General features: G+C 41.7%; 1 protein-coding gene across 1 annotated transcript in view; it reads left to right on the forward strand.

Moving 5' to 3' along the window:
• The first annotated feature begins 6886 nt into the window (after positions 1 to 6886).
• The window catches only part of SGMS2 (sphingomyelin synthase 2), a 44766-nt gene continuing 41317 nt past the window's right edge, over positions 6887 to 10335 (forward strand). Inside the window, exon 1 of the mRNA XM_017736828.1 lies at positions 6887 to 6927. The gene's annotated coding sequence lies outside the window, so the exon portion shown is untranslated. The remainder of the gene's footprint in view (positions 6928 to 10335) is intronic.

A 10335-nucleotide genomic window follows, 5' to 3' on the forward strand; every position in this document is an offset into this window, starting at 1 on the left:
ACCTACTTGGTTGCTAAGTATCATAAAATATGATCCTGTATTTCTCTTTAAAATGTTTGATTTCTCTTAAAAAATTTTAAGTCCACACACATATTTCTAAATATTTTATAATGTAGAAATTTAGTAGGATTTCAAGAATACTATCAGTGACCTGTAGAACTTTATGGATTTGCATGGATTGTTTTATCCAGTACCTCCCTAAACACTTTACAGATTTAGCAGACATTCAGTTAAATTAGACAATAAGTTTGTCAGAAGAGAAGCCCTAGTGAAGGCCTAGAGCAGCCTTCCAGTGCTCAGAAGAAAGTTACCAACCAAAAGTCTGATGCCAGGCTCTACAGAGGGACAAGAAAAGAGAATGAAAAACAGCAATCAGATATGGAGAAAGGGAGTTCCAGCTAGATGCAAAGAAAATGTATTTCAGTATGATGATACTTTAGTATTGGAGCAGGCTTCCCAGAGAGACTTCAAGGTCTCAGAGGTTTTCAAGACCCAACTGGACAAAGTTCTGGGCAGTCTGGTCTGAACTGAGTGTTGAGGTGACTTTGAGGAGGAGGTTGAAAGGACAGAAAGTGAGATGTAGCTCTGATAGTCTCAAGGAAAATTTAGCTAAGTAGAACAAATGCATTTCCTTTAAGCTTTGTTGGGCAGTCACAGTCAGCAGTATTTGCATTCATCCCATTTGTGCCCTAGCCTGCCTGGCAATTTTTAAAGGACAGTGGCTTAAAACCTCCGTCTCAGAGTTATTGCCACAAATCCATTATAAGAAGTAAAATGTAAGTGTGCAAATGACCAGTAAATAATGCAACTGTTTTAAGACAAATATACAGGAAACAAAAATTACCCCAGGAGCTGATGTCTGCATAAAGGACTGCATGATCATAAACCTGTTAGCATCAGCATATGAACTGTTGTGATGTGTAGGAAAAGAGTGGAATGGAAGTGGTTGACACTGGCCACTGGTGGGCTCCAGTTCTTCTTCTGTTCCCAGGATGCCCAGTGTGAGTTAGATCATGATCTCTTAGCCAAGGACTCTCTGTTTCAAAGGCTGTTAATCCCCAGATGATTCCAGAGATAGAAGGAGTATAAGACACTTGTATTCTACCTTACATCCCAGATTTAATATTTTTTGCTGCTGGAGGTATCCTGTGCCTACTCTAAAAATCTGGTTTCCCTCTCTTTCTGTCTGTAACACAAGTCAGAATCACAAACAAGGACATGTATATAAAGGACTGTTTCTAGTTTGTCCTTCTACTTGTCTCCATATGATAGCAAAATAACAAGTCCTTAAGATGTAAAGTAAGGCATTTCAAATTTAAGTAGCAATAGGTTTTAAAAAGAGAATAAAAAAAAAATTCTCAGTACCTCTAAATACGATGTTTAATCAACTTGTATAACCACTGCAGCATGAAATCGTCAGAAATCAGTACATAGACTCCACTTACAACTCTTGGGTGATGTGAAAATACTTTTCTAGTGCTGTGGATTGTGCTATTTCCAGCCGACGTGTCCCAGGCCCCAGCAGAAAGGTAAAGAAAGAGGTGCTAATTAACTGTGGTCCCAGTGACCACAGTACCATGTTTAGCCAGGACTGCCTACTGTGGCACAGGTCTCTCTTGTTGCAATATTTTTCTGGTATTCTCATTAGCCTTTCCCATTTTTGTGAAGAAATCAACAAAGTTATAAAATAATATTTAGAAAATACAAGTATCAAGGAGAGTAGAAATAAGGTATTTGAGTGAGAATGCATACTGGATATTTGCAGAGGGTTTTTTTTCTTGGTTTTCGTTTATTGGGGGTTTTTTTGCCTTAGAAAAGACCACAGGTACTGCAGTTTTTCCAGATGGACTAGAAAAATACTTGTCTGGAGTTATTTCTCTGAGGTGATCAACAAAGGCTGCTTTTGGTTCAGGCAGACGTTAAAAAGCTTCTTCTTTACAATAATTACATTTGGTCAGTAACTTACGAGGGATGTTATTGTCAGAGCAGTGGCTGCCACCACTTTCTCATAGTTGTTACAGTATTTCCACAAGTCACAGAGTTACTCCTGAGTCAGAAAGAAGTACTACTCTCCAGAGTATAATACATGCCTTGCTTTTCTTCATACTATGAAAGGAAGCTAAGGATCCTCATATTTCTGGTTTCAGTACAGTTCCTTCTTCAAAGCCTATTACACTGTGGATTTTTAATGCTTTCATACTTTTTATGCCTATCCCTGAACTGGCACAATGCTAAATCAGCTTGGTGCATAATTAATCAGTATCAATTATATTCATACTAGATACAAGCTTCCCATTAACATCATCTATTGCCTTTCCTAGTGTGTGCAAGCTTGTAGATATCTATATTTACGACTCCTTGTGATTTATTTATAAGAGCAGAACAAGAATCTAGACTCTTGACAATGAAGACGTCTCAGAGGTCTGCTTATGTATAAACTTGTATCACCGAAAGTCCAGATTATGCTATTGTGTTTGCCATTGAGATATTTCATGGAAAACTATCAGCTTCCTCATCTGTTCTGAGATCTGCCCCTCTTCTCAAGCTAGACACTTGAGAAGATGCTTCATCCTTTTTCTTATCAGATAGGAAGAACCCTTCTCCCTGTATTGACTCACCCTTTCTGCATCCTCCTCCAAATCAATTAAAAAATATGAATCAAAGGAAAAGACACTTTAGAACATGTTTTTATGACAGTAAATGTACATTTGTCAGGACATAACAATACCTGGATCCCTTGGCTTCATGCCATCAGAAGCCATCTAATAATATCTGTGTGATGATACATAGAAACTGGCATAAAGACTTAGGCTTTTCAGTCTAAAAAGGTATCCATTAAACAACATTTTCTTGACTGTGGCCTTTGCACTAAATCTCTTAGCCATGACTTTATTAAGTGGCACCAGGGCATTTTGCTCCCGAGTAAGAATAAGCCCCAAATACTTCTGAATACATTTTAAATACAGTGGAACAAAAGTCTACATACATCTTTTTACCAAACTCACTTATCTTTTGGGTCCTGTGAAAAAGAAGACATGTTAAAGCCCTGCTAATACACAGCATATCAAAGAAACATGTCCTATTTGAAATTCAGAATTGATATATGAGTCAGTTCTGTCTTTAGCTTCTTTACCTTTTAGATTCATGATTCATTCGCTTACTTGAAGGATATCTGTCAGAATGTCTTTAGCCATTATTTCACAGTCAGACTTTATTCTACGGTCTTGCACAAAATAATAGCGAAATTTCATTTGAGATTATTTTGTATACCTTCTGGTATTTTTCCTCAAACTTTCTTAAACCCTTAGAGAAATAGGCATGGGATTGTGTTAAGGTATTACATAATTGAGGAGCATCACAACTTGTGAACAAGAAAAATGCACCAAAAGCAGCAGTCTTTTGGTGTTAAGTGCATAACTTCATTAAAATCTACTTGTTGGTTGCTGGTCTTTTTATGTAAAAGGAGAAAATGCATCTCCTGTTATGCTAGGCAGAAAGGAAACAAAAGGAAATGGCCTCAAGTTGCACAAGAGGAGGTTTATCTTAGATATTAAGAAAAATTTTTTCATGGAATGGTTGTAAAGCATTGGAATAGACTTCCCAGGAAAGTGGTGGAGGAACCAACCCTGGAAGTGTTCCAAAAATGTGTGGATGTGGTGCTTGAGGACATGGTTTAATGGTGAACATGGTGGTGGTGGTAGGTGGACCATTGGACTTGGTGATCTTAGAGGTCTTTTCCACTTTTAATTTATCTATTCATCTCCTTTGGAAGGGTAAGTAGATAAGCAGCTAGGACAGAAGGATGCTTTGTTCCTTTCTGTCCTTTTCCCAGGTTTTACTGATGTTGCTTCTGTGCCTCTTTTGAAGCATCTTGCACTGCCTGCTACTAGAGCCAGGACAGCAGATTAGACAGGAGGTTACCCTAGTACAATAGATCTCTCCATGTGTTTCATACTGAATTTACATTCAGATGATAACAGCAGTCACTTTTTTTTAAAGTAGGCCACCTGTCCCTCATGCAATTGTGTCAGCTGCTTAGGTTTAAAAATAATTTTTTCTAAAAAAAAGTTCTCATATTAATAGAATCCTCAAATGTAAGATAATGATACAAAAATTATATTGCTCCTAAACTTCAGTGGGGAGGGGTAAATCTTAGCAGTTTTGTATTGCTCATTCATGTTCCAGTCTTTCTTCCTTTTCCCTCTGTTTTCTTCTCCTTTCCCAGCTCACACACAGAGAGACACATGGAGATCATCTATTGATCTGTTCAGCTACTGTTCAGTTTATATTAAAATTTAGGGGTTTCTGTTTTGCATTACTGGGGGAAAGCCCTATAAACTTTTTGTTGAAGAGGTTGCTGTCTAGTAGTCAGAGGTTTAGCCCAACTCTTCTGTTTCAGAATATGGGTCTGCTGCAAAAAAAATCCAAGGCTGAGAAATTAAAAGAAAGCTACATAGGAAAGATGGGATCAGAGGAGTTAGAGAGGAAAACTATTCAGGAGCATGAAGAGAAGATATAGTAGATAAGGCTGAATAGCAAAGAAAACGGGCTAATTCACCTGTCAGTTGACTGTGACAATTGTTACAGCACAGCAGTCTTATTTTTTATGCATTTAATATCATATCCAGAAATCCTTATGATGTTACAGAAAAGCTTTAATAAGCCTTTTTAGCTGCCTAGCATCATTCTTCTGATCTTCTAGTTGTTTCCAAAAATGTTACCTGTTTTCCAAAAGAGACTGAGAACATTTCCCATACTTCTGCTTGATGCAGTTTCACAGAACCACAAAATGGTTTGGCTTGGAAGGGAATCTCAAAGATCCCTGTGGGCAGGGACACTTTCAATTAGACCAGGTTGCTCAGAGCCCCATCCAACCTGGCCTTGAACACCTCCAGGGATGGGACATCCACAAGTTCCCTGGATAACCTGTTCCAGTGCTTCACCACCCTCACAGTAAAGATTTTTTTTCCTAATATCTAATCTAACCTATTGTCTTTCAATTTAAACCCATTCCCCCTTGTCCTGTCACTACATGCCCTTGTAAATAATCTTGCCTCATCTTTTCTGTAAGTTTCCTTCAAGAAGGCAACAATTAGGTCTTCCTGAAGCCTTCTCTTTTCCAGGCTGAAGAATCCCAGTTCTCTCAGCCTTTCCTCACTGGAGAGGTGCTCCATTCCTCTGATAACTTGGTGGCCTTCTCTGGACTCACTCCAACAGGTCCATGTCCTTCCTGTGCTGGGAACCCCAGAGCTGGATGCAGCACTGCAGGTGGGGTCTCACCAGAGCAGAGCAGAGGGGCAGAATCCCCTCCCTGGCCCTGCTGCCCACACTGCTTTGGATGCAGCCCAGGACACGTCTGGCTCTCCGGGCTGAGTGCCCATTGCTGGGTCATGTCCAACCTCTCACCCACCAGCACCCCGAAGTCCTTCTCAGCAGGACTGCTCTCAGTCTGTTCATTCCCAGCCTGTGTTGGTACTGGGGGTTGCCCTGACCCAGGTGCAGCACCTTGCACTTGGCCTTGCTAAACATCATGAGATTCCCATGGGCCCAGTTCTGGAGCTTGTCTAGGTCCCTCTGGTTGGTATCCTGTCCTTCAGGTCTGTCACCAGCATTGCTCAGATTGGTATTACCTGCATCTAGTTTCCTAGAATCACCTTGCACGCATAGAGATGATAAATTAGAATTTATTTTCATTGTTCCCTAATCTTCCATTTCCCCCCTACAGCCTCTGTCAAGTAAGTACCTGCACTCTTCCTGTATCTGCCAAAGCCTTGCTTCATACAAGAAAAGCATTTATTGAAATGCCACTGTTGTGTATAGAAAGCTCTCTGAAGCTGGAAACAGTGATTTTGGATGCATATATTTTTAGAGAGAAAATCAATTTTTGGCTTCAGTCTTAAAGGAAACTGGTTGAAAGAAACGGAACCAGATCTCTTATTTCACAGCTTCTAAAGAGTGTCTGATTTCAGATAGTTTGAATAGTTAAAGAATTACCAAAATCAAACAAGAAAACAGACACCCCTCTGCTCTGTCCCATTCCTAATTATATTAGGAAAAAAATTCTTCCCTGTGAGGGTGGTGAAGCACTGGAACAGGTTGCCCAGGGAAGTTCTGGACGCCCCATCCCTGAGTGGGGATTTGGGCACCCTGGTCTAGTGGAAGGTCCACAGCAGGGGGGTTGGACTTTGATCTTCAAGGTCCCCTTCCAACCAAAACCATTCTATGATTTTATGATTCCATGATCCCACAATATATCCAAAGGAAAAAATAGGATAACTTCGAGGTACAGCTTTTTCTGTTTATGAAAGTGAAATAGTGAGGGAAAGTACAAAGTTTGTTTTAACTTACTGCTTTGTTAAAAAAAAAAAAAAATCTGTAGTCTAAATCCAGTTGGATTTTTTTTCTTTCTCATGAGCTTTATCAGGGAGTATAATTGTACAAACCTTCAGATTTTTTTTTCTCTGAAACTATCCAGGGACATTCTCAATAACACATAAGCCCTTGAAAAAATAGTTTCAAAAACTCAGTATCTTTGCCTAGCTGTTGGTTATGAAAACAGCTAATATAGCAATTTCTGAGGAACGTAAACTGTGTAAAGCAGCAAGGTTGGGCAAACGGGAGACAATAATCACGGATTTGTAAGTCTCGGGGAGTTGAAAGAGAGTGGCTGGAGGAAGCATCTGCTGTCTCCAGAGATGCCTCCAAGCTGGACACCGCTAGGAGAGCAGCCGGAGGCGGCGGCCGCTCCCTCCCGAGCCCAGCCGGGCACCTGCGGGGCGGGCGGGCTCCCGCTGCCATTGGCCTGGCGCCGCTTCCCGCCTCCTTTGAAAGCTCGGGAAGGGCGGGCGGCAGCCGTGCCTCGCCAGTCGGGCAGCAGGGCCGGGCCAGGCCGGGACGGGAGCGCTGGGTCAGCGCAGGAGGCCGCAGGTAACCTCGCGCAGCCGGCGGGGAGCGCTTTCTCCGGGCTTTCCCACGTGGGGACGGGGCGGACTCCAGTGAGTTCAGTGAGCGTCACTGGGCTTGCTTTGCTCGCGGGCTCTTCGTGCAAGGTGGTAGCGCTAAGCGACGTTTGTGTGCTTAGGATGGCAGTGCTTGGCTTGGCAGCTTAGTGCTTTATAGTAAGTAGTAGTTTGGTTTTCGTTTGTTTTGTTTTTTTAATTATTTTTTGGGGAATTGACCTGTTAAGGTAGGGTTGCTATCTAAGCAGATGAACTTGTGCTTGATCAATCTGTGATGATTTATAAACATGTTTCTTAAGGCCCCAGCCTTTCCAGTAGCAGGGTGAGACTGTGTACTTTGGAACTGGTGCTTATGATGGAAAAACTTGTCTTATGATTTCTGTTGTGGCTTATCTTTTCATCCACTTGTTCAGTTGCCAAAAAATAGTGACATTAATGGTGAACTTACAAGGTAAGCTTTCTCCTTGTTCCAAAGCCCTTGATGGTGAAAAAGAACTAGTGAATGAATCAAAAGTAATAATCTGGAGATCTAGAATTCATGTCATTGCTGAAATGCATCTAATTCCAAATCTGTGGAACTTATTTTTGTTAGGTAGTGTTTAAGGATTTAGCAAGTGTGTATGCTGACGAAGAGTCTCTTTGTGGTATAATCTACTTACACTGGGCTTTAGTGTGTTTTACTCTTTCATACTTGAGTGGGAATAATAAATCATTCTGGAGTTACTTCATCTGTTTTAAGGTAGAAGTATCAACTAGCACCTTTACAGATATAACAGGGCTGCCATGAGAACCAGGGTACAGAATATAATGTTAGACCTGAATAGAAGTAGTTTACATGATTACCCTGATTTATATGCTACTTGAAGAAAAGGCAAGGAAGAATTGTGAGTGTAATTATGGGAGTGTATGGCATGCTTCAATATAAATTATGTATCTTTTCATCTGCCATTAACACAGCTGCAGTAAAGGCTACAAATACATGTGAGTCTCATTAGAACATGTGTACTTATACAGTAAATTAGTTCTGAAACTTAGGGTGAGCACAGGTACATATCTTTTCCCTATCAAATTTCTGCACAGAATTCTGCTATGGCTTGGCTACACAAACAAGCTTGGAGGTTTTTTGTTGTTGTTGTTTTGTTTGGGTTTTTTTTGGTAGTAGTACTGTTTATTCTGTCTATAAACTGTAAAGTCAGCTTGAACTAGAAATTTCTATATGGTTCTTGCTTCCCCCCACCACAAACCTAATCTTTCAGCTTCAGTTCTCCCATGGCAGAACTAAATAGGATTCTGGTGGTAGCTGCTTTTGAAAACTGCTCAAGTGTCTCTTTGGAAATTGTCAGAATTTTAATGCACAGGCTGTCTGTGTTTGTTTATAGAATTACTGTTTCCTATAATATCCCTGCTGATCTCATGAAAGGGGAAAAAAAGTAAACAGTAATGAAAAAGATGCTGGGTTTGTTCCAAGTGAAAGGAACAGTAATTTTATTTTTTCCCCTCAAAACTCTGTTTCTGCACTCTCTCCCTCTCATCTGCCTCCCTGGGAGGTGAAGGGGAATGTGGCTTGTATGTGAATCTCCCCATGGAATTGTGTATGTGTGTGCAAGGCTTATTTTTCCTCAAAATAAGTTATCATTTTGCAAGTGTTCTCTCTCATGTAATTCCGGTCTGAAAACAATCTTCTGAAGTTAATCTAGTTTAAAGTAAAGATCAAGAGATGTGCTGCTAATTCCTCTGGCGAGTTTTGTGACTTCACAAATATGCTGCTTGCTTTCAAAGGTTTGTTGTTATGCAGGACTTGCAAACAGTTGTTACCAGATTAGTTAAAGACCCTCTCCTGCAAGCTGCTCCACACAGATCCACCTCTGAGCTCCTCACTTCAGCCTCTTATCTGCGTGGATGGGCTTGTGGGGTTGGGTGTGAAGAGTAGCCTTGAGCAGAGTGAGAAAATGTACTGCTATTTTTTACTTACTCAAATGTAGTGCTTCAGAGAATATTATTTAAGAGTAATGCCAGTGTTTCAGCTTACTGATCTATCTAAATTTGGAAAAATGCTAGTAAAGTTTCCAGTCTTTGCTTTCAACCTTATTTAAGTGGCTCTTTTTTTTTTTTATTAAGGAAAACTAGGGGAGGCCTCTGTTTAGCCTTTGTTGTATGTATATGTATGTTTTCCTATAGATGCTTCTTTTTTTCACTTGCATTGCTATCTCTACTCTTGGTCTATCACTCTGTCAGTTATTATCCTCTCTTTATAACAGCTTGAAGTAAGATATGATTCTGCAAAGGCATGCATGTGATTGTGTACGCAATAAGGCACATGTAGATATCTTTGTAATCAGTTAAAAACAAATCGCCTGCCCATGGTACTTTTGGGTTTTTTTCAGATTTCATTTTAAAAAAGCCATTACCCACTTAGGAGAATTGGAGGGGTGGCAGGGGGATCACAGTGGCAGTAAAGAGAGCTGTGAGGTTCCAGCAGACTTCTTTGGTTCAGCACTACAGGTGTGTATGTGCATTCACTTAGCAACAGGAACAGCAGTAGCCTTGAATTGTTTATCTGGTTATAAGAGACTGTTTGCATTAAGCCTGCAGGAGATGCACTCTGTCTGTAGCAGTGCTCTGGCTGTCACTGTTGGACTAGAGTAGTTTCCCTGTCCCACAGAAATCTGAGAGTGCGGAAAATTTTTCCACTCTGTGCTGGAATAAAGGAGATTCTCTCTTCCCTTCCCCCAAGCTTTTGTGGAAAAAAACAAAGTGTGAGCAACCCAAGCAGAATAGCCAATAGCTGGGTGAAGGGGGCTTTCCAGGGGTGTGATGAACAGAGGGTCAGGTGCCTTCCTCGAATCCAGTGCTGTGTGCCGGGCCGCCGCTCTGTCATGTGCGCGCTCGGCGCTGGAGCCGGGTGACTAAGGCAGGACAGGTGTGTGTCGGTGAGGATGAGGTGACCCCTTCTTCCCCCTCCCTTCCTCCCCCGCCAATCACGTGTTTCTTACACTGGAAAACTCCCAACAAAATCTGGCTGCTACGTAATGATGGGGGAACTCTTTTTGAAAACAAGGGGGGGGGGGGGGAAATCCCCCCCCCCCCACCGCAAAAAAAAGAAAGAAAAAAGAAAAAAACCAACAAAACCAAACAAAGCCCCCCCCCCAAAAAAAACCCCAAGGAACGCCAAGTCCAGAGGCGGGGGTGAATTGAGAAGCAGGGGTAATTGAGAAGCAGGGGGTTTCAGTGACAGTCATCGGTCACGTGAGCAGAGTTGGGGAAATCAAATCCCCCGGCAAAACCGGGAAGCCCGTGGCTGCGGAGGGAAGCGGCGCTCGGCTGTGGCCTGGCTGCGGGGGCGGCCTCGGCACCTGCCCTCGCGCTGGCTGCGGGG

Source organism: Corvus brachyrhynchos, unplaced genomic scaffold (genome assembly GCF_000691975.1).
Source record: "Corvus brachyrhynchos isolate BGI_N302 unplaced genomic scaffold, ASM69197v1 scaffold175, whole genome shotgun sequence".
Lineage (NCBI taxonomy): Eukaryota > Metazoa > Chordata > Aves > Passeriformes > Corvidae > Corvus > Corvus brachyrhynchos.